Here is a 27266-nt window from a genome sequence, read left to right as displayed (position 1 = left end):
TTCCAAAGTATTTTGGGTTCATAAGCCATAATTTTTAAACAACTGTTTAAAAATAGTAAAAAAAAATAATAAAAAAAAAACTGTATGGAAGAAATTTTTTTTTTAATGCTTAAATTTTATTTTTATATGTTTTTCCATGTAACTGTATATAATAGTAGAATAGTTATAATGCTCCAAAAATAACAAAAGCTGATATTTCATCTGAATGTGGATATAGGGCTGAAATGATTAGTCAACATTATCTATAACATTGACAGTAAAAAATTGTCGAAAAATATTTTTGTCACCTTGTAGTCGTTTGATGTCATATAACCTAATGTAAGAACCTGCAATAACGTGATTTGACCAGTGTGGCGCTGTAGCACTAGACTGTAATTCAGCTCTCCTGATGCAAATCAATAGAAGAAGTTGCAGCGGCAGCGCTTCAAAGCAAAGGCAGCCAAAACTGAGGCTGCTGAGTGGCGTTTGGATGAATATGTAAATTTGTACTGCACGCTTTCCTCTCAGTAACAATATAAACACATCAAAAACTGACAGTGGTGAGAAGGCAGCAGTTTAAAATGCATCTGATTACAGAGATGTGGATGTTTGCACGAGTTCTGTAGTTCAGTACTCCAGTAAACATCACGTTTATTTATTTAATACTTTATGCAACAGATAGCAATCAATCAAGAAGCTTTACAGTTTTATTAAACATAAAAAAAGAGTCAGTGTCGCTTTAAGTTAGAATTACAACTTGAATTTGAATTTGAACCGTTGTAAATCAGCTCTCCAGTGTGGAGCTAGCAAATAATAAAATATTTTTATTAGTGGGGAAAAATCATTTCATTAAATTTATAGTTTGGTTTACAGAGATCAAAGCTTGATATAACTCAGGACTGTTTTGATTATCATGATAAAATGTCTTATCAATTAACCTTTATTTTGTTTCTTATCTATATGACTTACAAAGATATTTAAGGTAATTAAATAATTAAATGGTGAATAAGAGAGTTTCTCTGCCATCTCTAGTATGAAATCTTTAAATTCATCTTCATCTTTAGTATGAAATAGGGCTGCCACAATATTAGATTTTTTATTTCACAGTTATTGTGGCCATTAAGAATTCATGATTTTCGATAAATTGTGATATCTATAGAAACCTTGGGGTGGGGAGAGAAGATATCAGTCAAATAATTTTTTACTTTGTTTGAGTTTATCTTTATCACCCAGTGAACATAAGGATACTGATAAACACAGAGCACAAGACGCTGGCTTTCTCTGTGTTTCATATCACGGTTATCGTCCACACCGGTATATCGCGACACCCCTAGTATGAAATAATTGTAACTGTAGTTACAGATGACTTGCAAAAGCTGAAGTGATAACCTTAATTTGTTAGAATATGTATAAATATTTTTTTCAACTAATTGCAAAAGCTTTGATAAATGTCTACTGATTAATCAGCGAAATAATCAATGTTAGTCGATTAATCTGTCTAATCATTTTTAAATTAATCGATTATCAAAATAATCGTTTGTTGCAGCCCTAAATGTGGATCTGCTGCCTTTTGATGCTACCACAGAGATTACAACTCTGATGTGGCTTCAAGTTTTGCTTTGTGAAAGCTGGAATACATCAACAGGTCAACAAAACCCTGACAGCCTATCTCAAACCAAAAACTTCTGTAGCATTTTCAATTAAAATCTGTCAGAGCAGCCAGCTTGCAATGATCCCGGTAGCGCCGGCTCTGGCGTGGAAGTGCAGTGAATGTGGCCTGGCATGATTACATTGGTGCTCTTGTATTAAAAATAGTAACATCACAATGAAGCTGTGGGGTACGTGAATCATTGAAACAGAAGTTAGCATGTCTTGCGTGTGTCTAAAGAAAACTCTACAGCTTCCTGCTGTTTTCGTATTCATAGTTGCCATTATGACAGAGTGTAATTGCTTGAGATGGAACAGCAGATTTGCTTTGCTCCAGGCCCACACACTTGCACTCTGGGCTTGTGTGACTCACTCAGGCGTCCGGAGGTGAGGAGAAGGTTTTGTGGGGTCAGAGGAAAAGATCGGCAGGCATACCGCTGTGGGATTTAAGCGTAACACAGGCTTTGGGTCATTACTGCTCTAAATGAACGACTTTTTATGTGAGTGTTTGGTTGGAGGGAGTGTCTTTTACTTAATTAAAGCGATGTTTGTGTGTATGTCATTATGCTTTGGGATTCTTATGTGCGCTGTCCCTTTAATAAGCTGATGTATCTGGGCTTCTGAGATGAGACTAAAGGGTTGAAGTAGGGTCACAGAGCTTGTGTGGTCACATGCTTCCAAATTAGGGAGAATAAAAGCCAAGCCTTGATTGGCGAGAGTCTTCACTGAAGGCAAAGTATCTGTCTGATTTGTGGATGAGGGGGCATCATTTTATCTCAGAACTGTGAGGCCTGTGCCTGGTGTTACTTTGAGCGTGTGCAATATTTCAGTAGCTGTTAGTAAATAAACTTCAGGCCCTTTGGGAAAACTATTTTTTTATGTCTTCAGGAAAGCAACAGGTGATTCCAACTTCATAAGCGATTATCCTGTCATATACTGCCATTGTGATTTGTATTGTGTTGAAAAAGTTTAAATCTCATTATGCTGCTGCATAGATAGATTTAGGTAAAAAGCACAAAAAGACCTGTAATCACACTGAAATACTGTATGATGTGCAAAATATTTTAAAGGGGTCCTATTATGCTCTTTTATAAAGTCTTGATTTTGTTTTGGGTGTGTACTAGAACAGGCTCTCATATGAGGTTGTTCAAAAGACACATTATTTTTCACATATTTTACATTATTACAACACCTCTCTCCCAAGTCTGGCATGAACCGCTTAAATAATTCCTGTAATAAATGAAGTCCCGCCTTCTGAAATATGAAATGTGCTGTGATTGGTTTGCTTGGCCAGTGTGTTGTGATCGGCAGCACTCGTCTCCTGGGCAGGAAATGTCATGTCCCTTTCCATAGCCACCAATTTACAGAGAAAGGGTGCTCGATTGCTGGAATTTTCAGTGCAGACAAAATAAAAGTCCCATTTCTGACACATTGGCCGAACAGGAAAAACCTATTGGTGATGCCAAAAATAATAAATTACAAATGTCAACCAATGTATATGGGCCTTGGATGGATGGATCAGGATATATATATATATATATATATATATATATATATAGGATATATAGAGCATTTTCAGCATTTTCAGTTGTAATGTGAACAGGCAAATTGCTTTTCACCAGAATCGTGTTGCATCAAATCATTTGGACAGAGTACTTGTTCAATTGTATTGAAGATCCCACAGGTTTGGATGCTTTCTGATGTGATAAAAGTAGTAATTCTTATGCAGAGGCTGTAGAGGAAGGTTGTCTGTGTGCGCCAGCAGTGATGATGTGCTGGAAGGCTGGCGTCAGTGAGGTGCCAGTCTGCACGCCTACTCAGTGGCCACCCCCAGCGCTGCGCTCTCTTACTCATCTCTAACTGCTGGAAAACCAATCTCATTCAGCCTCTACCGTTATTTACATGTCCACAGTCATACTTACCTGAGCACAGCACCCTGTAATGGAATTATCCATGTATTAATATGATCATACCTTGGTACAGTATCATTACCATATTTATATGTCATGATATTTAAAAGCTACCATCAAGGAGTTTGGCTGGTTGTCATGGTCTAATTCACGCCTGTTGGTAAATATCAAAATAAATGTATAAGGATAATTTTACATTTCGAAAAAACATACTATCGTTACTATTTTTTAAGTGCTTTTTTCAGCAAGAATGCAAACAATCAAAAATGACAGTAAAGATGCTCTTTTTTTAAATGCATTTCTTTTTTACCTTCTTTTCATCAAAAATTTCTGAAAAAAAAAATAGAAAATATATCATGGTTTCGACAATTATATTAGGCAAAACAATCATCATTGATAATAATAAAAAAGTTTTTTGATCACAAAATGAGCTTTATTAGAATGATCCCTGAAGGATCATGTGACACCGAAGACAGTCACATGATCCTTTTCATCATAGGAACTAGGGCTGCACGTTCTCAAGTTTTTCATTAACCGTTAACCGAGGCCCTTAGCGGTTAATACTCGGTTAACCATAGTGTGCCATAGTAACCATAACCATAGTAATTTCCGGACATTGGCCGAAAAAAAAAAAAAAAGGAATGTCCGACAAAATTTAATCTCTCCGGTCAAATTGTCCTATTAAAACTGCCTAATAATGCCGCCCATTAACACAATCTGAATTTGAGAATAAGCCTAAAATGTATAAGGCAAAAGGTAACAAGGAGACTCCGCGGCCGCCTCGCTAAGGCTATGACTATGACTATGTTTGACACGTACAATATTTGAAAATCGATAATTATTTATTTATTTATTTAAATTACATTTATATCTGAATTTATGTCAACCTATAGACTTTCAAATATCAACATGTCACGAATTAATATGTATTTGTGTACAAAATGACATATAAACATATTTTCCTATTATACTTTGCCTGGAAACGCTTCCAACAAGGCGTCGGTTCTATTTCTAGCATTCACGCGTCGAGCCGCGCCTGAGCCGCGCGTCTCACGCAGGCAGTCGGCAAGCTCTAACCTATTAACATGGGAACCGAATTAAAAACAGACACGCCACGCAGCTGAGATGCTTTCGCCACGCATCCAGTGTGTCCTGACCGGCCTAATGATGCCCGGGTGTTGGCTGTTGAGATTACAACAACGAGGTTGTACTTGAAGTATATCTAAGCACTGTATTGCAATACTTGCATTTTGCCCCGTCACTCGTATTAGCCCGCTTCATATTAGAAAAATGACTTCTTCTTGTGGACGTTACAAATGTCTGGGAGCGCTCTGGCGGTCTCTGGTGGTGCAAAAATGTATTACAACTAAATTCAATGCACGCCATTGACGTCACTTAACCGAGCAAAATGTTTCACTCGGTTACACAATTTTTAACGGTTAATCGGTTAACCGGTTAACCATGGACACCCCTAATAGGAACCATTTACATTTGAAGATATATTAAAATAGAAAACAGTAAGTGTAAATAGATTATAAATTTCACAATATTACTGTCTACTGTATTTTTAATCAAAGTGTCGAGTGTAGAGGCTGTATGTCCTTGTGTAACAGTGTTTGTGAGTTTTGTCTGCCAGCTGAATGACACTGTTGAAGCCAGCGCAGTGCTCTCATGAGCTGCTTTAGTGACTGCTGCTCTCCATGAGAGGCCTCCATTTTCATCCTCATGCAGTTTTAGCTGAGAGGCCCATTGATCCTGAAATCACAGAGCACTTCCCTCTTGAGAGGTCGTGGGCTGTATCTCTTTACAGCTGTCATTGGTGCATGCAGACCATTTCACCATTAAAGTTATTGAACTTTTAATACCAGTATTTAAATAAGCGTTTTTGTTATCTGTTATGAATAGAGCAAACACTACTAGTGGAGTTATTTTATCTTGTAAAAAAATAGTACCTTTATTATGTTTACATCTCTGTGTCTTGTCCTCTACATAAAAACTGGACTTGTTTAAGAGGTGTTTGTGTGCAAAATATAGCTGCATTATTCTGAATAAATGAAGACGTTTTTTTTTTTTTTTTTTTTTATGGAGGTTGTAGTTTTCTCAGAATTCTGAAGAAAAAACATTAGACAACTAACCAGTGTCATGGAATTTATGAATGGAATGATTCAATGACTCACTCAGGATTAACTTGTTTTATTACTGGATGAATCAGAATGATTCATGAATGATTCAAAGACAAATACACACTGGATGAATGATTCAAAGACAAATACATTTTAACCGCTCCTTTTCTGCATAAATTAATAAATAAATAAGATGCAAGCATTGACAGCTGAAATTGAAATTTTACGAGAAGTATCTTATTCTTGACCTTATGTATCAGATTCTGGAATTGGTTTTTAATTCCTAGCCCTATCCTTAACCCATTCCACCTTTCCTCAGTTCTTGATCACTTCTTTTTCTTCTGCTCATCTTTTTTCAGGGGCTGGATTTCACATGTGACCCACTTTAATACACAGAATGTCATAATGGTGTTTAGTAAATTGCATTTCCTGAGCTGTGTGCACTGTGTATCAGTACTTACCCAGTCGTTATCAGTATGATTATATTTGAAAGCATACTATGTGCTTTTAAAGATATAGTGTATCTCTTGTTTTACGGTTAACCAGAACCATGGATTAAAACAATTACATGTTATTACAAATATACAAATATTATTACAATTTATAAGAACTGTTTTTATTTCAATATGTTTTAAAATTTAGTTTATTCCTGTGATGGCAAAGCTGAATTTTCAGCAGCCATTACTCCAGTCTTCAAAGTCACATGATCCTTCACAAATCATCTAATATGCAGTGTGTGTGTGTGTGTATACAAACCCAGAATTGCAGCATTGCTTTTAATAAAATAGCAATGAATATGTAGTGCTAATGAGCAACAAGCAGGCATATGGATCATTTAAACAACTAAAGATCCTGACTGTCTGATTTAGTTCAAATGAGATCTCTCTCCCTTTCACACACGTGTACTGTAGTCAGCTATAGCCTGCCGAAAAGTGAAGAACAAAGCACATGTAACTCTATCAGTGGTCCGTAGTGATGTGTTGATTGTGTTGAGGTTTCAAATTTGGGTTCACACCAGTGTCATTGTGGTTGCAAATCCCATTGTTCAAGCTCATTATATGTTATTAAATTTCACATTCAGTACTATGTAAATATCAAACATCAATACTGCAAAGTGAACCACTTAGTAAGCAGATGAGCCAGTAGAGGTATTGCTGCTCTTCGTCTGTCTTTCATCTGTGTCACATGATCAGGCTGGGTGGCAGATGAACTGTGCAGTGCTGTCGGCCTGATCTGCTTCACTGCAGACGCCAGGAATGAGGTTCAGAAAACGTGGGTGAGGCCTTACTCAAGTTCTTATTTACTTGATATGCACAAGATGCCAGAGTTTATATCTGTTACCATTAGCTGTGATTCTAAGGACATGAGTTTTACTGTGAAACTGCTTTGACTTGGTTTTCAGTAGCAGTAGAGTAGGCTGACCGGCATGACATAGCTACATTGGCTCAACTAGGGTAAGTTTGAGAGCGAGTTTATATGATTGCTTGACCGATGGCTAACGGTGTAGTGTTCAGGGAAGCCCATTAAATTTTTTTTATATTTTTTGACATTAGTAGCTGAAGGGCGAAGTAAATTACAACAAAAAATATAAAAAATAAATATACTGCACTGTTCAAAAGTCTTAGGCCATTACTAATTTTGCTACAAAACATAATGGTTTTATTCTTTGCTGTAGTGTGTCAGTAGGAAATATTAGTTTATATTTCCAGACATCTATTTTGTCATTAACTGTAGTAAGTTAGACAGTGAGATTTTTATATGCACAAGAAGTCTGTATGCACAAGGTTTCTTCAAGTGTCTTTGCAACGTTGCCACAGTTTTTTTTATTTTATTTATTTATTTATTTTTTTGATTCTGCATGTAATCTCATACGGACTGGATGATGATGAAATCAGATCTCTGTGTGGATCACTGGCTGTTGTTAGACTCCTTGTGCATACAAAAATCTTTACATCTTTAAAATTACATTTTTAGATTATTTAGTTTCGCTAATTTATGTACTACAAAACGTTGCCTTGGCAATAAAATGATTATTTTTTGTTTTATTCAAAGGAATATTAATTTTATTCATTTAGTAGTAATGTCATGTATTGTAGTTTAGTAGTAATAAAACGTTTTGTCATTTTAGTTATAAAATAATAATAGCCATGATACAAATAAGTATTATCATACTGAATGAATGAACGAATTTAGGAACAAGCAAATGGCAAGGTGATTTTAATTAATGATTTAATTATTAATGGATATTTATCAGTGGTTTAGGTGTAGCTTTGTTTATATGTTTCTATGATTCCCTGATTCCTGATTTCAACTTCAGTCCCTCTTCCTTAATACTGCTATCATCTGTTTCTATTAAATTAGCCTTTGAGGAAAAAGCCCCACTGTTCTGTAAAGATGATGCATGTTGCCAGAGTTCTGCTGCCTGTAAAGTGAGCTGTGATACAACTCCAATGAGCCCTGGCAGCTGTTTCGAATGCCATCTCTCAGTTCCTCTTTCACTCTCTCTCTCTCTCTCTCTCTCTCTCTCTCTCTCTCTGACCTACTGCACACTCCTCCCCTCCACTCAAAGACTAGTACAATAAAATGCAAACTAATCAACTTTAAAAATCATCTTGTGCTCTCAGGTTGCTGTTGCGAAGTTTTAATCAGTTGGCACTACTGTATATGCAACAGAAAAGATTAGGCTACATTTTATGACTTCATTTTATGATCTCGTCTATACCCTAGACACATTTCATTGCCCAAGTAAAAATATTAAAGGCATAGTCCAAAAAGAATGAAAATTCTGTCATCATTTCCTCACCCTCATGCTAATCAAAACATGTATGACTTTATTCTGAAGAACACAATCAAAGATATTTTGATGAATTTTGGTAACCAAACAGTTTTGCTTGCTTCCCTTTGTACATTTTTCCCCTCATACAATTGAAGTCATTGCTAGCAGGGATTGTTTAGTTACCATCATTCTTCAAAATATCTTCTTCTGTGTTCCACATATATTATACAGGTTTTGGATGTCATGAGTAAATGACGACAGAATCTTAATTTTTGTTTAAACTATCATTTTTACGGATGTGGCGTCAGTCAGTGCTGGTTTTAAAACAACGGTAGCTGTGTTCACAATTCCCCCTCTGAATTTCGAAATGAGTTTGACTGCTGAGTGAAGAACAGCAATTTGAGCTGCATGCTCTAAAAGTGAACATACTGCATTAGCATGGGTTAGTCTTTTGCCAGGTAGCCTGAGGCGGTGCCATATATCAGTGAGATTGGCTGGTCGGGCTCCTGGCCTATCCAGTGCTCAGCGTTCCCACCACGTCCCTGCTTTGATATTACTTCACACAGCAGCCCGCATCACGGTAATGGATGTAGACTCATTCATTATCTCCATCAATCACAGGTGATACACACAGGAGCTGGGCGTAAGAAGAGCCTCTCGTACGGGGACTGAGAATAGCAGACAATTGAATTAGGCTAAGCTCTATATACAGCGTGTCAAGACCGTTATTTTCCTATAATAGTGATGGTCAAAGGTCATCTCGAGAAGATCTGTGACTGGTGAAGATGTATGTTTTTGTGGTGTAGGATCGAAGCGCTGAGATACTGAAAAAAGTTTAATGTGCTATTTGGTCAAGGACATAATTAGAGGTCATTTATGCATGCGAGTGTATTCCAATGTATACTGTACTGTATGCTAATATATTCGTCCAAAGTAAATTGTTTGTTTGTGCCTGAGGCGCTGGACTGTGTAAGTGTGATCTGTATGCAAAGTAACATCAGCAGTTTATTATTATGTATGAAAAGACTACAATCACCTGATGGCAGGAAAGTCAATTTCAAACACATTTTGCACACCATGTCAAACTATATTTAATTACTAAAACAGAGTCAACAAGAGTTCCTTGCTGGGGTGTTTTTACATTTAATTTCATTTTACTTGAAGCTGCAGTCCGTTACTTTTTTTTGGTTTAAATACGTGCTTAAACACACCATACTCATAGTCATGCAATGCTGATGTTGTTAACATTAATAATGTGAGAATAAATTATAACAATAATAATAATCGATCATTAGATTAAATCACCATTGGCAGCATGATTTATTGTAATGCTTTTTTCCTCAGTTGGTCAAAACAAAAGTGCAGGACTTGTTACATACTCGTTCGGATGACAGTATACAATGAAAATTCTTATTTGGGTCATATATTTCAAGATGTAGGCTAGGATCTGTGATTGTGAAGTACAGTAAACATCCACAGCGGTGCCGTGACTCCTCAAAACATTAGATTCATCCGCACTGGAACCGCGCCGCTGCACAACCCACTCAGGGAAGATAAATAAATCAATAAATTAAAATAAAACTAAAAATATATATATTTTATTTTATTATTTATTATTATTTTATTTTGTGATTTCCAAATTGATATTATTTCTTATTGAATAAATTACATTAAGTACACATCTGCTCCTGCCACCATTCATATTTGTGGTGTGGTTTTAATAGCTAATGATCTGATAATGATCAACTATTGTAGTATTGTACACTGTAATAAGAAATTGTAAAGAGTTGTAAAAAACAGGTTTTTTGAAGTACGTTATTCAAGAAATATACAATTGCTTTTGCTGACTTTTTTAATGAACCTGTTTGCCTGTGAAAATGCTGATCTACTGTTTGTGTTTCTGTTTTAGAAATTCACATTTAATTCTGTTATTTGCCTTTCTTTATAAATATTTATCAAATCTGAGTGAAAATTGTTAAATAAAAAGTATTTTAATATCAACGTGGAATATGTTATCATATTGTTGCTTTTGTTTTGTTCCATACGTCTTGAAGCGATAGTTTACCTAAAAAAGGAAAATTCAGTTATCACTCGCCGTCCACTTATTTTAAATTTGTATGAGTGTATTTATAATGCTAACACACACAAAGAAAAATTTAGGAAGAATGCCTGTGACTTTTTTTTTTTTTTCAGCGTTAACTACCCGTCAACGTTTTGGTTACCAACATTATCCAAAATATATTATTTTGTGTTCAAGAGTTCAAAGAAACTCTTACAGGTATGAATCAACTTGAGGGTAAGGAAATTAAGAACTATCGCTTCAAAGGAACATGGATGAGGATGTTGTTGAATTTCAAGGTTCAGCCTTGAAATTATCTTGTACACAGCAGTAGCTGTTCAACTGAGAGGTTGTGTAAGGACTTAATCTGTATTTTTCACTTTAAGAGGAAGTGTTCTCGCTATAATAACTCTGGATCACCTATGGGATCTATAGAGAGGGTACAGGGCAGAAAACCTCCATAAATTCAGATCAGCTGGGAAATCAAGACAGCACTTCCCACTCATTACGTCTCACTCTCAGCAGATATTTACCCATTTGTGTTACAACGTTTCATCAAAGATAACATCTAATGATCAAAGCCAATGATGCTCATCTGTGTGAATAATGACGCAGAGGAAACAGCTTGTCTTGAGCTGCATCCTGAGGATCAGGAAGAGCCGGCTTAATCATAAAAATGCTCAGTTTATTGTGTGTGTGTGTCTTTGTGTTTTGTCCAGATACATCCATGGCTCTCACAAATGCTTTGACGACTGCTACTGTGGAGGATCTCATAAAGAGTTCAATATGCAAATGTAGGGATGAAATCATAATATTGATCTGATATCTCCCCATGGAGCTCATAAAAGGCTCTTTGGAGTCTCAGTTAAATGACATGACAGAGTGCTATCCTAAAAGTGCCATAGAGAATTTTGATTTTGATTGGTGGTTTGATATTAACATTGCCAGAGATGAGAAACAAAAACCTTTGTGTTCTCCATGGCAACAAAAATCTGTGATTTTTGTGATCTGTATTTTTGAAAAATACCTCCCTGAATCTTAATAATGGAATCTTATTTTACACAAAATAATTTTACTGGTACACAAGACAAAAATAGTAATTGTGAAAATCTAGTCGACACTTACGAGTGTCATCCTTACAGTGAAATTCACACAATTTACACATTGTATTGTCTTATCGGAAATATCGGTTTCTGGAAAAATCATGAAGTTAAACACTGTTTCACACTAATTTTAACTCATTTAAAGCTCTTGTTTTATTTGAAATTATAAAGGTTTATAAATGTAACTGAAAAAAAATCTAAATCCTTGCCTATTGCCTGCTCCCTTCCTTTTTTAACAAATTCTGGGTGGTCTGAAATTTGAGTAATTTATTATTTCCCATGCATATTTCCGAGGGCAATATCTGCCTGTCTGTAAATGCACTTTATATTTGTTGAGTCGTGTTTGTTTACAAGCCTGTCTTTTGTCTGCGAGCCTTTAAAGAGTGTGTCAGGAAGACTCCTCGCTCGTTCTCTCTCACCCCATGTGTTTGAAGTGCCTTTGCCTTCAACCCTCTCTTCATCTCGGATAATAAACACTAATGAGAACCATAAAGCCTCTCCCATTTTATTCTTCTCTTGCTCAAATTAGGTAGCGGTATATTTTCTGGCTTTGTGAACGTCCCTGTTGGTGCTCTTGCTAAATTTAATAACCACAGTTCTGTTTCTCTTTCTCTCCGTCAGGCTGGTGTGGAGTTTTGTAACAAAAGGATTCCTGTGTGCACTGGAATACATCAGCCGAAAATGAGGAACTGTTAAGCGTGAGTATGATTTTGTGTGTTCCCCAAATATTTTGTGTTGTATTATGAGCTCTGTGGAAATCTGCCTGGATTGCTAATGCTGTTTGGTATCATTCGGATTAACCTCATTCTTGACCTTGTTGTAATATGCATAATAATAATTGAATTAGATGGGACATTGTTTAATATGCTCACCTGTTGTTTGGTGTGTTATTTTGGAGAGCATGGAAGGACACAAAATCGTCCGTGAGAAGCCACAGACAGATGGGTAGCACACACACCTCTGCTCACACACACTCATCTCTTGTCAAGGAAAACACAGTCTGTTTATTAGATTAGGACAAGAAGATTAGGCTTTCACCTGGTTATGGGTTGATATTCTGCTGCTCATAAACATGTCATTTATCTAGATTTTTTTTAAATATTTCCAAAAGAAAATGTAACTTTTTAAGAAAATTCCCAGGGAACACACATACTGATTAAAAAATAATAATAATAATAAATAAATATATATAGCCTGAATGCACTGTAAGTCGCTTTTGATGAATTTTTTTGATTTTGAAATTAGCAAAATACGTGAGCCTCATGTCATTGACACTTTACACAGTTGAGCTCCTCAAGTAAAAATTTGCATCTTGTATTAAGGTTGTTTAGATTAGTTTTACTAGAAATCAATAGCAACCTATTATTACAATCCGGATGCTCACAAATGACCTCCAGTTGTCATAGCTTTAGCTAGCAGCTTCACGCAGTGCTTTCAGACGAATAGCAGGAGCAGTTATATTGAGTTTGGAGGAACCATATGCCACCCTTGGGTTTCTCCCAAGGCTGCGGCTCCTTTGAATCAGCAGTGTACTTGGATTAACTGTCTTGCACAGGACTATCATCTGATACTGTGGCTCCAGTGCTCCACACACAGTCTGCAGGTTCACTGGAGAAGAGTCATGGCTGTTAAGTTATCTAGGAGTGCTCAGTAGAAGACTAATCTGACACACACTGATAAGGGCTTCTGGAGTGCTGCAGCCTGGCTGCTTTCATTAGGACAGAACTGTTTGCTGTGCAGGAACACCAGTTAAATGGAGGTAGTGACACGGCCTAATTTAATCACACTCATGTGCTGCATGAATGTTCAGTCTACAGCTGCCATAACGCAAGCAAAACAATCTTTCCACTGTGTAGTGGGTCTGCCATGTTTGAAAAGATGTGATTTGATTTTAAACACTTATTTAGTTTTCAATTTTTCTCTTCTAAAGTGTTTTTGAAATCTATGGGAAGAATAGATGCTGGAATATGGAAGAGCATATGAATCTGAATTAGTTTTTTTTTCAGTGTGGTTGTAACATCATGTACCCTATGCTAAAAGGACCATTGGAAATGAGAGGTTGTTAAACTTACAACCATCTATTTTCTAGATCATCCATATATTTTAATAAACATTAGAATCCCACGCGAAGTGACACATAGCGATGGGAACACTTTGGTATAAATGCGGCATCTAAAAAGAAACATTATTTAGTCCACAACAGCGTCTGAGTACAAGTCGATCTGAAGAGCAGTACTTGATGACTAATCTGGAATGACGTCCATTGACTGCGAGGTAACCGTCATCAAGCGAAGGAGATAAGATGCCACATTTTTTCTGGTATTTTTTTTTAAATTAATTAATTAATTACTTTTTTTTTGTTCCTGAGGGAGAACAAAGGACTAAAATGTTACTGTTTTCTTGATCTGAAATCAGTATTGTTCTTTTCTTTAAGGTCATTACAGTATGAGTTATTGAATAAAGTTAAACAGCTACAACAAGGACATATGAATGTAAAATTTAGGTGGGGCATAATGTTAACTTTTTCAACTTGGTTTATGAATATTAACTATGATATGTAGCATGCCTAGTAGTCCTAACTGTTTTTTAGAGAAGAATTTCTCGTAACTATAGTAGGACTTAACTGATATTCTTCTACTCATTTACTTTCATCATTTACTCAACTTTAAGTTGTTCCAAAGCTGTATGGGTTTTTGTAACAATTTTTTTATTATTATTATTTAAATAATATAATATTTAAAAAAGTATTAGCTTTAATTAATTTAACTAACTTATATGCTTCTACTCATTTAATTTCATCATTTAGTCACCTTTGAGTTGTTCCAAAACTCTACGAGGTTTTTGTAACAATTATTTTGTAATTATTTTGTAATAATGAATAATATATTTTTTTTAAGTATTAACTTTATTTATTTGATTGTTTGTTTGTTTTAGATAATGCTAAAACTTATACTGGTTGCTTGTTCATTGCATTTCCATTTTTTTTCTCATCCTCATTCTCATTCTCATTTTTTTATGGCTTTGTTTTCATAAAGGTTCAAGAGAAAGGTATCTGTAAATAAAGCATCCATAAGCTCAGTGATAGAGCTGCCTGAAGTTGCTGGGCATTTTCTAAAAAATAGGTCATGTTGTGCCATTCATGTGTGCTCTTGCCCGTCTTTTGTGAGCCGTTTTTGTCCCCAGCGAGCGTGTCACAGCAGAAGGTGAAACACGTGGTGGGAGATGCACTTTCTCAGAATGGTGGCTCTGTGTTGCCCGTGGCGAGAGCTCTGCTCATTAAATTTTCAGTTTAATATCTCCATATTTCCCCTCTTTTCCCATGTTCTGCTCCCCATTTAAAACAGCTTTATCTGATGAGATTATGAGCTGAAAAGTTTTAAAAAGAGGGATTTTTTCCAGTTTTTGTTAGTGACACAACCTGAATCACACTAGAGCGATAATGGAAGTGAGACACATTTGTGACCCTCATTTTTAAAACAGCAGCAATGAACTGATGGGTATATGATGCTCACGCTGAGTATAGAAGACGCATTGTAGTACAAATCCCACTACTGCATCAAAATGACAGATGATTCAGTCATTACTGATTCCAACTCTTGGAGAAGAAAATCACTGTACACATATATATATATATATATATATATATATATATATATATATATATATATATATATATATATTTATTTTTTTATTTATTTTTTTCATATGTACTGTATGCGTGTCTTATGTAAATGCATTAGAAGGTGATTCTTTCTTTTGGATCTGAGAACTTAATGTAATGTAAAGCATGACATTATTAAGTGTATGTGTACAGTAACTCCAGGATATACCGTTGATACACTTAATGGTCATTATAGACAGGGGTGCACATAAGTGACCCGCAGGTCCGCATGCGCGACCAAATTAAAAAATGTGTTATATAAATATGTTCTGACAGCGCATTTGCGTACCGACATGGTTGACAGCTGTTAATTACCACAATTACCATTTTAGATCACACCTGAAAGCATACATCTAGGCTATGCCATGCTGTTTTCAAAGCACTATGTAAAACTATGACATTCATCCACTGACGCTCTTTAATCAGCAGCAGTGCTAAATCCGGAAGCGCGTATACTTACTTGCCGGCAACCTGCCAAAATAAAAGCTTGCTCATTTTAAAGTTTGAATATGCTTTTATTTATTTATTTTCAGACGCTTTTATCCAAAGCGACTTAACATTGGGGCATATATAAAGCAATTCTTCTTAAAGGGGCAAACAAAGAAAGTAGTAGTAAATATTAGCATTTTATTTTTAAGTTTACTCTAAAATATATGTATTTGTATTTAATACTAGGACTGCCTTTTATTTTTAATAATATTATCACACACTATTATTTAGTTTATTTACTATTATTTTATTTAAAAAAAGAACTAAATAAATAAAGTGCAATAATATTATAACTATTATTAATTATTTTTTTATAATTTATTATTTAATGGGTCACGCTATATGCAGTGTGAGGACCAAAACAAATCTCCAGGTTCTCCTATGAGAACCAGGCTGAAAAAATTAGGTGCACCCCTGATTATAGATATCTTTATGCTAACATTTCTCTTTAGTCAGTAGTTATTCAACATGCTCTCAGTACAGAAAGCTACAAAACCCCATCTGCTGCCTCCAGGTAGGCAAATGAATTGTCCTAAAATACCTTGCTTTGGCCATATTCAAAGGCAGCATTGCATGTATCCTAAATTAAGAAGGCAATTCCAGATTGTATTAAGCAATTTAAGATGGATATGAGAGAGAGTACTAAAATAGTGATTATAATAGTTTAAAATAATAGAAAACCCTGAATTTGTTTGTACTATTACAAATTAGGTGTAAAGATAATTGTCGTTTAAATGAACTTTCATTTCGTCAAGCAAGGATGCATTCAATTCATCAAAACAATACAGACATTTTTGATGTTACAGAAGATTTCTATTTAAAATAAATGTTGTTCTTTTGAACTTTCTATTCATCATAGAATGTTATGATTTCGACCAAAATATTAGGGAGCACAACTGTTTTCAACATTGATAATAATTAGAGAAGTAACGATTCACTTAACTCATTATGTGATATGATTCATGATTTCTCGATACAATTTTCTTACTTTTTTAAAACAAAATTAGATTTATGGTAAAAAAAAAAAAAAAAAAATGTATTAAAAGGTGTCACTGTCATTTTATTTTGTCTGCTTGGACAAAATGTTTCATATGTCTGTGAAAATCAAATCTTTCATATAACAAAACTAAATTGAAATGTTAAAACAAAACAAATGAATAAAAAACACAAATAAAATAAATATTTTTATATAACCAAACTAAGGCTTTGAGTGTGTTCTTTACATTTAAACTTTGAGGCAGCCACTCTATTTTAATCAAAATTCAAACAAAGATGCAACGTGCAGTTTTTAATCAAAATTTAGATTTCAAAATTGGAGCAAAAACAGAATGGCCTTACTTTAGTTTTGTAAAACTATGCTGCATTTAACATATCTGCATGAAACAAAAACAGCAGATGGGCTAAATGAGAACTGCAAATTAACTCTCTGCCAGCTGGTGGTGCTTATGGTACAGCAGAAATATAGCATTTACTTGGTTGCCACTGTAAATAAAGCAATGCTGTGCTTATAAATGCTATGTTAATATGCATTATACAGTGGCAAAATTATATTTTTTTTTACATCAAAATGTATTTCACAATATTAGTTTTACTGTAATCTTTAATAAATGCAGCCTTAGTGAGCATAACAAGCTTCTATCAAAAACTTAATATCTTAAAGACCCCAAACTTTTGAGTGTATGTATATTTTTGTGTGTTCAGTCATCACCAATTTTGAAATCAATTGTGACTCAAATCTCTACATGCATGACGCACAGAGTTGCTGTCTATGTAGTGTGTTCCAAACCAGTCACTTATGAAGATCTATTTCAGTTTGGATTCTGTATTTGATGGCAGCTCTCTATGTAGGCAGTAGGTAGCAAAGCAGCTCACTAGGTTTTGTAACAGACTTAATGAATTTCCTTCCTGCCATACACATCTTAAGCGAAAACATTTTCTTGTGATGATTCATTCTTATTATGTTTTTCATCATTTCATCATTTCAGGTTGTTCACTTCAAATTAATATGGTGCAGCCTCACTAAGCATAACCTGTATCTTAGCATCTCATGTCCGATCTTTTGCTCCACGGCACCTTGAATGAAAAATGGTTGCAGACTCTATGAAACTCCGTCTCGCAGCAGAGGCTTCCTTTCCCCACCATTACCTCTGACCTACAAACACACGTGTGAGTCAAGCTAGTAGTTACTAGCGTCACTGATTCAGTGCTCACATGTGAGGCACGAGCGCTGTGAACACTTCCTCTTTTTCAGAATCAGAAGCCTTATTTGCCAAGTATATGCTTATGTTTTCTATCTTACGTCGCTTACAGAGAACACCTCTAGACACAATATTGAAAATTAAAGTTCTTACCTCAATAAACTCCTAATTACTGGTTATTTATAGTTATTTATAGTATTTATAGTATAGGGGTGGTGATGGCACAGTGGATAAGACGCATGCCATTGGTCGGAGAGACCTGGGTTATAAAGGGTTATAAAGAGAGACCCATATATATAAAATATGATCGTAATAATAAGGCATTAAATATGTGCTTTATATATACTAATAATCAGCCAATATGGTAGTAAATGCATGCTAATAAGCAACTACTTAATATTGAATAGTGTTACCTAATCTAAAGTGTTACCAAATAATATTGTTCAAAAGCTTGGCATCATTAAGATTTTTTTTTCTTCTCTGATCAAAAGTAAAGACATTCAGAATTAGAAATACTTTTTCAAATAAATGCTTTTCCTGTGAACTTTCTATTGATCAACAAATCCTGAAAAGAATGTTACATGGATTCCACAAAAATATTAAGCAGCACAAATGTTTCCAACATTGATATTAATAACTGTTTTATGAGCACCAAATTAGCATGCTAGAATATGTGTTATACCGAATGTCCTGAAGAGATAGAGCTAATCAACAGCTGCACTTAAAGCCAATGACTACTTTTTATGATTTATCAGTCCGTCAGGTAGCTGGTCAATGCAGTTGTGTCTTTATTTTTACATTACATAAATTAGGGGCTTCCATTTATTTTGCTGTGCAGTCTGTTAAGATGTTTGATTTTGCAAAATTGTCTTTGTTATCATATTGTTGAAATTTGTAATCGTATTCATAAAAAAAAAATTATAATTGTATTTTATTTTACTTTACATACTTTTTCAACATTTACTGCACTTTATTCATCTGGTTATTTACCTACACTGGCTAATGAATCAGAAGTCTCACACATTTAAAGAAAACAACTTGCTTCTGCATTGAAAAATAAGGCAAATATTGTTGCAGAATATTTAGTTTTTATAATTTCGGTAAACCAGGTATCTTATAAAGTAACTAAGCGTTCCCGCCTTAAAAAGGTTGCTATGGACAACTTTACAGCTCAGATAATAAAAGGGCTTGTGCTGAATTATTCATGTAAATGCTTTAACAAAATGTGAGCTTTACATTTCTGGTTTTGAACTGTCCTGAACACTGGCCCAGTGTAAAATTAAAACACTGTAAAAACATAATGAGGTTGGCCCCCTCTTTTCCATCATTTAGAAGAACCTTCAGTTTAGTTAGTATCCACTAAAATGACTAAAATTCCCAGTTCAAAGGCTTTCTTACAGACCTCATTGTCATCAGATTTGAAAGCACTTTTGAATAACACATTCAATAGATAAATTTAAAATTGCAAACCAAATTAAAATACTGTAAAAACACAATGAGGTTGTCCCCTTTTTATCCATCATTCAGAAGAACCTTCAGTTCAGTCTCCACAAAAAACAAATGTCTTCCAACAGACGATGACTAAAATTCCCAGTTCAAAGGCTTCTTACAGACCTCACTGGCATCAGATTTGAAAGCACTATTGAATAGCACATTCAATAGACAAATTAGAAATTAAAACAGCACTTCCTCCCCCAATGTGAAGAGAGCAGAGAATTTTGCAAGTGTGAAAGCAAATTGACGAGTGTTTCTCAACACTGTTACTGGTGGATTCAACAGAGGGTGCCATTTTAGCACGCTGTGAAGGAAATTGCACTGAGCGTGGGCTGATAGGGTGCTAAGCTACAGTATAGAGCAGGCCACCTTGTGTGCTCTATATTGGGGGAGCTGACCAGGGTGCTGAAGTTAGAGTCTGATGCATGTGTGAATATGGGAGCTGTCCATGGTAGCAGAAACTGTTAGAGATGCAATATAACAACTTTGATGACTGTGTCTCATTTTGTTTTTCATTTGTGTAACATGATTGTCATAAAAGTAGAATTAGCCAAACAAACTCAGACATTTTCAAACATTATTCTCAGTAAAATTACAACAAGACATTTGTGTACATCTAATTCCATCTGCTCTATTGTTAGATTTCCCACAAGACTTAACAGTACAGTGCAGTTTGAATTTGTTTATGCAAATTGCATGGAATTTTATGTTCCCCCAATCATCTTACTTAAGGCACTAAACATTAACAGAGGACATTTGAATCAGGAAAATGTGAAGAGGGTGCCTGTTTGATATTTGTTTGCTTGTTGTGTGTATGTGAGAGATAGAAACGCACATTAATGAAACCTGACCTGAAGAAAATATTCCATGGGGAATTCAAGTGGCTATTACCAGCTGCATGTGCTTCAGATATACTTGCAAGACATTTTCCCAGCTGAAGATGCACTCCTCATATGACCTGTGGGAGTTTTTATCAGTATGTACTGTCCTTGAACTGTGAGAGTCTGATTTTAATCATTTATAATTATGGCAGGATTACAAACAAGGCATGTGGGGCACATGCTATAGGACCTCAGCCTCATTTTTATTATTATTATATTAATAAATGTATTTATTGTGCTATCAGGAATAGATGTGCAATTTCGGCATGTAGTGTAAATGTAGTTTTGGCTGACTTTTTTGGTGGAGTTTTTGCTCTGTTCATAAATGACAGTATTCAGTCATTGCTCTGCATAGGAACAGCAAATGTCAGACTATCTTGAAAACCTAAAACATGCTTTATGAAGCAGTTCCTAATAACATATATTTTTTAAACATACTTTTTAACTCTTTTAACAGGTAGAGATACTTACACAGTATCATAATCGCAGGAAAATATGTTTCACATCGAGGACGTCATGTGGCATCATGAGTGGGTTGGGTGACATTTGCGCCCCAGGGGCAGATGATCTTTTGATCCAGACCTGTTTGCAGTGATTGACAAAAAATGTTAAGAGTTATGATCTTACAGTGATCTATTGGGACACCTGACTGACATTGAGAGGCTCCACCTGACTGGGACTGATGTTACACCTGTAGTCTGTCAGGAAGAGACCTGTCATCCTGTCATCTTGTGCTCTTGCAAATCTGTTTAACAACATGGATTTTAGTGTCGTTTTAACAAGCCCACACTTGAATGACTGAATCAGTCAGGTTTACTTGATCATTCAAGTCACCATTGCCACAACAGAGTGTGAATCAGTTGGTCATGTTTTGGATTAAAAGAGATAATTCACCTGAAAAAAAAAAAAAAAAAATCTGTCATTAATGACTTACCCTTATGTCATTCCAAACCTGTAGGACAATGCTTCCTCTTTGGAACACAAAGTAAGGCATTTTTGATGAAATCCAAGAGTTTTCTGACACTGCATATACAGCCAAGCAACTACCATATTCATGACTCAGAAAGGTAGTAAAGACATCATTAAAATAGCCCATGGTTCAACCTTAATTTTATAAAGTTACGAGAATAGCTGCGCAAAGAAAACTAAAATCACTGCTTTATTCAGCAATTTCTTCTTTTCTGGCAGTCTTTTAAGCATGTTTAAAAGAGTACCACTATGCATTCGTCCTAAATATTTTTACAAATAAGGTTCCACAAATATTTTTGAACAGCCGTTTTCACACTCGAAAACTTGTAACCATGTATATGTCTTTTGTCCTTCTTATGTCTCTACTATAGAAATTTAGAAATAGAAATTTTCACATTTTGTTCATCCCATTTGCTTCCATCGTAAATGGCCTATCTCAGTTTAACCAAGGTTTTGTAAGGAAATGCATTGACAAGTGGAAATAATACTCCTAAGACATGTCCTGTCGAGCTGAAGCCATCAGGAGCAAAAACACCTAAAACCTGCCCAACTCTCCCCATCCTTGGCCCTGCAGCCTTTATCCTCAAAGCAATGCCTGAACACCAGCTGAAAGGAACATTGCACTCTCTCTCTCTCTCTCTCTCTCTCTCTCTCTCTCTCTCTCTCTCATTGCATCTCCTTTGCTTGCTTCCCTCTCTTCTCCATGTCTCTCCTCTCTTGCTTTCTCTGAAAGAGAGCTCTTTCTCTGTCGCTCTTTTTCTCTCTCTCAAGCCTACGCCTGGTGCAGGCTCGGTTGAATCATGGGATTGAGTGGGTGGGAATGTGCTTCTTTTCTCCCAAAGATACGCAGACATACATACACACTGGCGCACACAAACTCACACACTCTGACGTATCCCAAGCGGACTGGAGGAAGCAGCCTGCGGCTCAGCTTTCTGACATTTCTCCTCCCTTATCTCTTCTTCTCCTTTGCATTTCCTCGTTTTCATGTGCTGATGCATAATGGATTTCTGCATACTGCCCGATGTGTGACATAATGAGCCAGTGCTCGCTAACCTTTTGATTCCATTAGAACTGCGTTACAGATGCTTTTCCTTCCCCCACTCTGTGATTTCTTGTGCACGGCAGCTGAAAAGCAGAGATTGATGTGAGAGTATAAACAGCATTACTCAACATATGGTTTCATTAGGCCAGCCACCATATATGCAATATGCAGACACTGTGGAATTGTGCTTTTGATTAGCCAATTGTGGCATTCTGCGGTCAGATATTTATGTGTAATGATGCTAAAGTGTAGATTTGCCTGTTGTCCCTGGCAACAAATTTCACTCCAGAGCCTTTCTTCCAGCAAACTAAATTAATTTCAGCTCAAATCAATATTTCATGCCCATTTTATTTATATAAGTTGCAGTGTATTTAGCATGGAAATATACAATCAGAAGAGTTATGACATCAGTTGCATTCAGATCATTTTGATGATTTTTTTTTTGTACTTCTCTATTTCTACAAAATGAAGAATAAAGAATTTGCATCTGGCATGTTTTTACTTTTTTATGTTTTGATCTAATTCCTGCAGATTCTGTAATTGTACAGTGCTTGCAAGTTTTGCAAATGCAAATGAAAAAAAAAAGCATCTTCTTCTTCTCCCAAATGAATCACATTTTTGAGGGCTTAAACATGCTCAAAAAGTCATGAAACTTTGCACACACATCAAACCTGGTGAAAAGTTTAACCTGATATAGGATTCAGAAGAGGGTTTTGCAAAATGACTCGACAGCGCCACCTATACTAAAAAAAAACAACAGCCTTCCAGCTATGTTTCACGTACATGCACAAAAAATTGGCACACACATGTAACACACCAATACCTACAAAAAAGACCCTTGGAGCAAAATTCTAATCCCAACAGGAAGTCGGTTATTTTTAATATTATGAGGAAATTTTGTTTAATTTTTGTCATTTCCATGCGTTGTATTTTAACGAACTCCACCTAGAGATTTATTCAGATCAAACCAAATTTGGTATGCCTAATCTAAAGGCCTTTGCGATGTTAAATTGCGAAGATCTTGAGTTTTCGTTGAAGGACGTGTCCATGGCGGCCTGACAAATTTCGATGTTTCGCAATGAAAAAGGAATGTCCAATCTTCCCCAAACTTCTCATGTTAGATAAGACTTCTGCCCTTAACAGATCTACATGGACATATTCAGTTATAGTCATAGCGCCATCTGCTGGCAACAGGAAGTGACATGTTTTACGCTGTGACAAACTACTCCTAGAATGTTTTTGACATTGATGTATTTTTTTGTGCTCAGTCTAATCTAAAGACCTGTGTAATGTAAAATTTTGGAGATCTTGAGTTTTTGTTAAAGGGCGTCTCCATGGCGCCATGACAAAATTTGTTGTCTCGCCACAGCAAGAGAAGTTGTTGTAACTCAGGCATAAAATGTCCTATTTTCCCCAAACTTCACGTTAGATAAGACTTTTGCCCTTAACAGATCTACATGCACATATTCAGTTATAGTCATAGCGCCATCTGTTGGCTACAGGAAGTGACATGTTTTACGCTGAAACAAACTACTCCTTTACATTTTTTGACATTAATGTATTTTTTGTGGTCAGTCTTATCGAAAGGCCTGTGCAATGTTAAATTGTGGAGATCTTGAGTTTTTGTTAAAGGGCGTGTCCATGGCGCCATGACAAAATTTGATGTCTCGCCACAGCAAGAGAAGTTGTTGTAACTCAGGCATAAAATGGATCTTCCCCAAACTTCACATGTTCGATAAGAGTCCTGGCCTGAACACATCTGAAGGCCAATATTCCATTATTATGAAAGTGCCACCTGCTGGAAACAGGAGGATTGGCACATATATGGAATATACTTTGATATATTCCACTTATATTTATGACTTTAAATGCATATTTCTCACCATTCACCTTTTTACTAAAGCCACTCGCTGCTGGTGAGCCCAGGTGCGAGGGCCCGTTCATCGCTGCTTGCAGCTTTTATTAATAATATATATACAGTATTGTTCAAAATAATAGCAGTACAATGTGACTAACCAGAATAAGCAAGGTTTTTAGTATATTTTTTATTGCTACGTGGCAAACAAGTTACCAGTAGGTTCAGTAGATTGTCAGAAAACAAACAAGACCCAGCATTCATGATATGCACGCTCTTAAGGCTGTGCAATTGGGCAATTAGTTGAAAGGGGTGTGTTCAAAAAAATAGCAGTGTCTACCTTTGACTGTACAAACTCAAAACTATTTTGTACAAACATTTTTTTTTCTGGGATTTAGCAATCCTGTGAATCACTAAACTAATATTTAGTTGTATGACCACAGTTTTTTAAAACTGCTTGACATCTGTGTGGCATGGAGTCAACCAACTTGTGGCACCTCTCAGCTGTTATTCCACTCCATGATTCTTTAACAACATTCCACAATTCATTCACATTTCTTGGTTTTGCTTCAGAAACAGCATTTTTGATATCACCCCACAAGTTCTCAATTGGATTAAGGTCTGGAGATTGGGCTGGCCACTCCATAACATTAATTTTGTTGGTTTGGAACCAAGACTTTGCCCGTTTACTAGTGTGTTTTGGGTCATTGTCTTGTTGAAACAACCATTTCAAGGGCATGTCCTCTTCAGCATAGGGCAACATGACCTCTTCAAGTATTTTAACATATGCAAACTGATCCATGATCCCTGGTATGCGATAAATAGGTCCAACACCATAGTAGGAGAAACATGCCCATATCATGATGCTTGCACCTCCATGCTTCACTGTCTTCACTGTGTACTGTGGCTTGAATTCAGAGTTTGGGGGTCGTCTCACAAACTGCCTGTGGCCCTTGGACCCAAAAAGAACAATTTTACTCTCATCAGTCCACAAAATGTTCCTCCATTTCTCTTTAGGCCAGTTGATGTGTTCTTTGGCAAATTGTAACCTCTTCTGCACATGCCTTTTTTTTAACAGAGGGACTTTGCGGGGGATTCTTGAAAATAGATTAGCTTAACACAGACGTCTTCTAACTGTCACAGTACTTACAGGTAACTCCAGACTGTCTTTGATCATCCTGGAGGTGATCATTGGCTGAGCCTTTGCCATTCTGGTTATTCTTCTATCCATTTTGATGGTTGTCTTCCGTTTTCTTCCACGTCTCTCTGGTTTTGCTCTCCATTTTAAGGCATTGGAGATCATTTTAGCTGAACAGCCCATCATTTTTTGCACCTCTTTATAGGTTTTCCCCTCTCTAATCAACTTTTTAATCAAAGTACGCTGTTCTTCTGAACAATGTCTTGAACGACCCATTTTCCTCAGCTTTCAAATGCATGTTCAACAAGTGTTGGCTTCATCCTTAAATAGGGGCCACCTGATTCACACCTGTTTCTTCACAAAATTGATGACCTCAGTGATTGAATGCCACACTGCTATTTTTTTGAACACACCCCTTTCAACTAATTCAACTAATTGCCCAATTGCACAGCCTTAAGAGCGTGCATATCATGAATGCTGGGTCTCATTTATTTTCTGAGAATCTACTGAACCTACTGGTAACTTGTTTGCCACGTAGCAATAAAAAAATATACGAAAAACCTTGATTATTCTGGTTAGTCACATTATACTGCTATTATTTTGAACAATACTGTATATATATTTTTTTTTTATTGTTAATACAGATGCTCCATCCATTTCCAGCCACCATGTTTTCTCACTGATTAACCCTCAACTTCTGGGCTGAAAATGATCTTTCAGACATAACTTGAAGCTTACAGTGAAAGGCACTTCTGTCTCATTTAGGGGTCAAAATGTGGCTAGTTAGCATGGTTATGTTATTCCCTGTTGTTATACTGTAACATTGTTATCAATCAGTCATTTAAAAGTAGCCATGTGGTTTGTCTAAAGAAACTGTAAGATGTAACACCAGCATAAAAAGGCCACTTTAGTAAGAATTTCAATGCTGGTCCAGGCTTGTTTACCCTGGTTTGATTTTAGTCTAGCTTGTGGAATGACATTTCTTCTGGAGAAGCTGTTTGATTAAAAGTCTAGCTGGATAAAGTAGATAAGCTAAATAAGCTTGGCAGGCACACATGGCTGATTTGTGTATATAGAAACTAAAATGTAGAAATTGGCAGACTGGCATTTGGCCTAGTTACTTTTAAAGAGCATGTGTCACTCACACTGTTTGATTAGCCTGCACACAAATAGCCGTTATCAATACTTACCTGCTTGCTGACTAAACACCTGAGACTTCCTTTTTGAGTATCTGGAGCTATTGTAACATTAAAGAGAGTCATCCACTCCCACAAAATCACATTGTGGAGAAACCACCTTATATTCACCTATACATGATTCTAGGGTAGATTTATTGTTATGTATGTTGGTAATATTTAATTGTTTTAGTAATTTAGAAGATAGATGTTCGAAAAAAGCATGAACAATCTTTAGAACCTGCAAACATCTTTGCACCAGTTTTTCTGATGTCATGACTTTTATTTTCTTGAGAAACCTTGAGTTCTCAATTGATTGGCTAGAGAGGGGTCTTTATGGTCTGTAGTTCCCAGGCTGTAATCATGGCTTGACTGAAAGAAAAATGAAGTAGTGCCACGAATGCTGGGCCTAGGGAGCATGCTTAAGCCCTGGGGAATGAGCGGCTAATCAGTGGAGGATGTGTGCTGACAGATAACATCTGCACTGACTTTAAACATCTCTCATGTGGAGCTCACTTCAATCTTGTCAGATAAAATGGCTTACAGTTAATATGATAAAACACAACCAGGCCTGTCCCTTTGCTAAAGTTACAGCCTAATGGTGATTTTATTGTTTTCCACTTTTCATTTGGCTTTTAATAATAGTTCAGAGAACAACAGAGTCAAAATGTAGATTTTTATTTTTGAAAAGGTATAAAGGTAAAGTAATCGAATTCAGTTCATTTGAACTAATTTTAGTTATTATAAACAAGACTCCAGTCCAT

General features: G+C 35.9%; 1 protein-coding gene across 5 annotated transcripts in view; it reads left to right on the top strand.

The window, feature by feature from the left end:
- The window catches only part of dlgap1a (discs, large (Drosophila) homolog-associated protein 1a), a 126663-nt gene that overhangs the window by 35136 nt on the left and 64261 nt on the right, over positions 1-27266 (top strand). For all 5 annotated transcript variants that reach the window (XR_008152530.1, XM_052547982.1, XM_052547984.1 and 2 more), the window contains exon 2: positions 12219-12295. The gene's annotated coding sequence lies outside the window, so the exon portion shown is untranslated. The remainder of the gene's footprint in view (positions 1-12218; positions 12296-27266) is intronic.

This window comes from Carassius gibelio, chromosome B2 (assembly GCF_023724105.1).
Source record: "Carassius gibelio isolate Cgi1373 ecotype wild population from Czech Republic chromosome B2, carGib1.2-hapl.c, whole genome shotgun sequence".
Taxonomy (NCBI): Eukaryota; Metazoa; Chordata; class Actinopteri; order Cypriniformes; family Cyprinidae; genus Carassius; species Carassius gibelio.
Note: the sequence above shows the minus strand (reverse complement) of the source record. Positions and strands in the feature narration are given on the sequence as shown.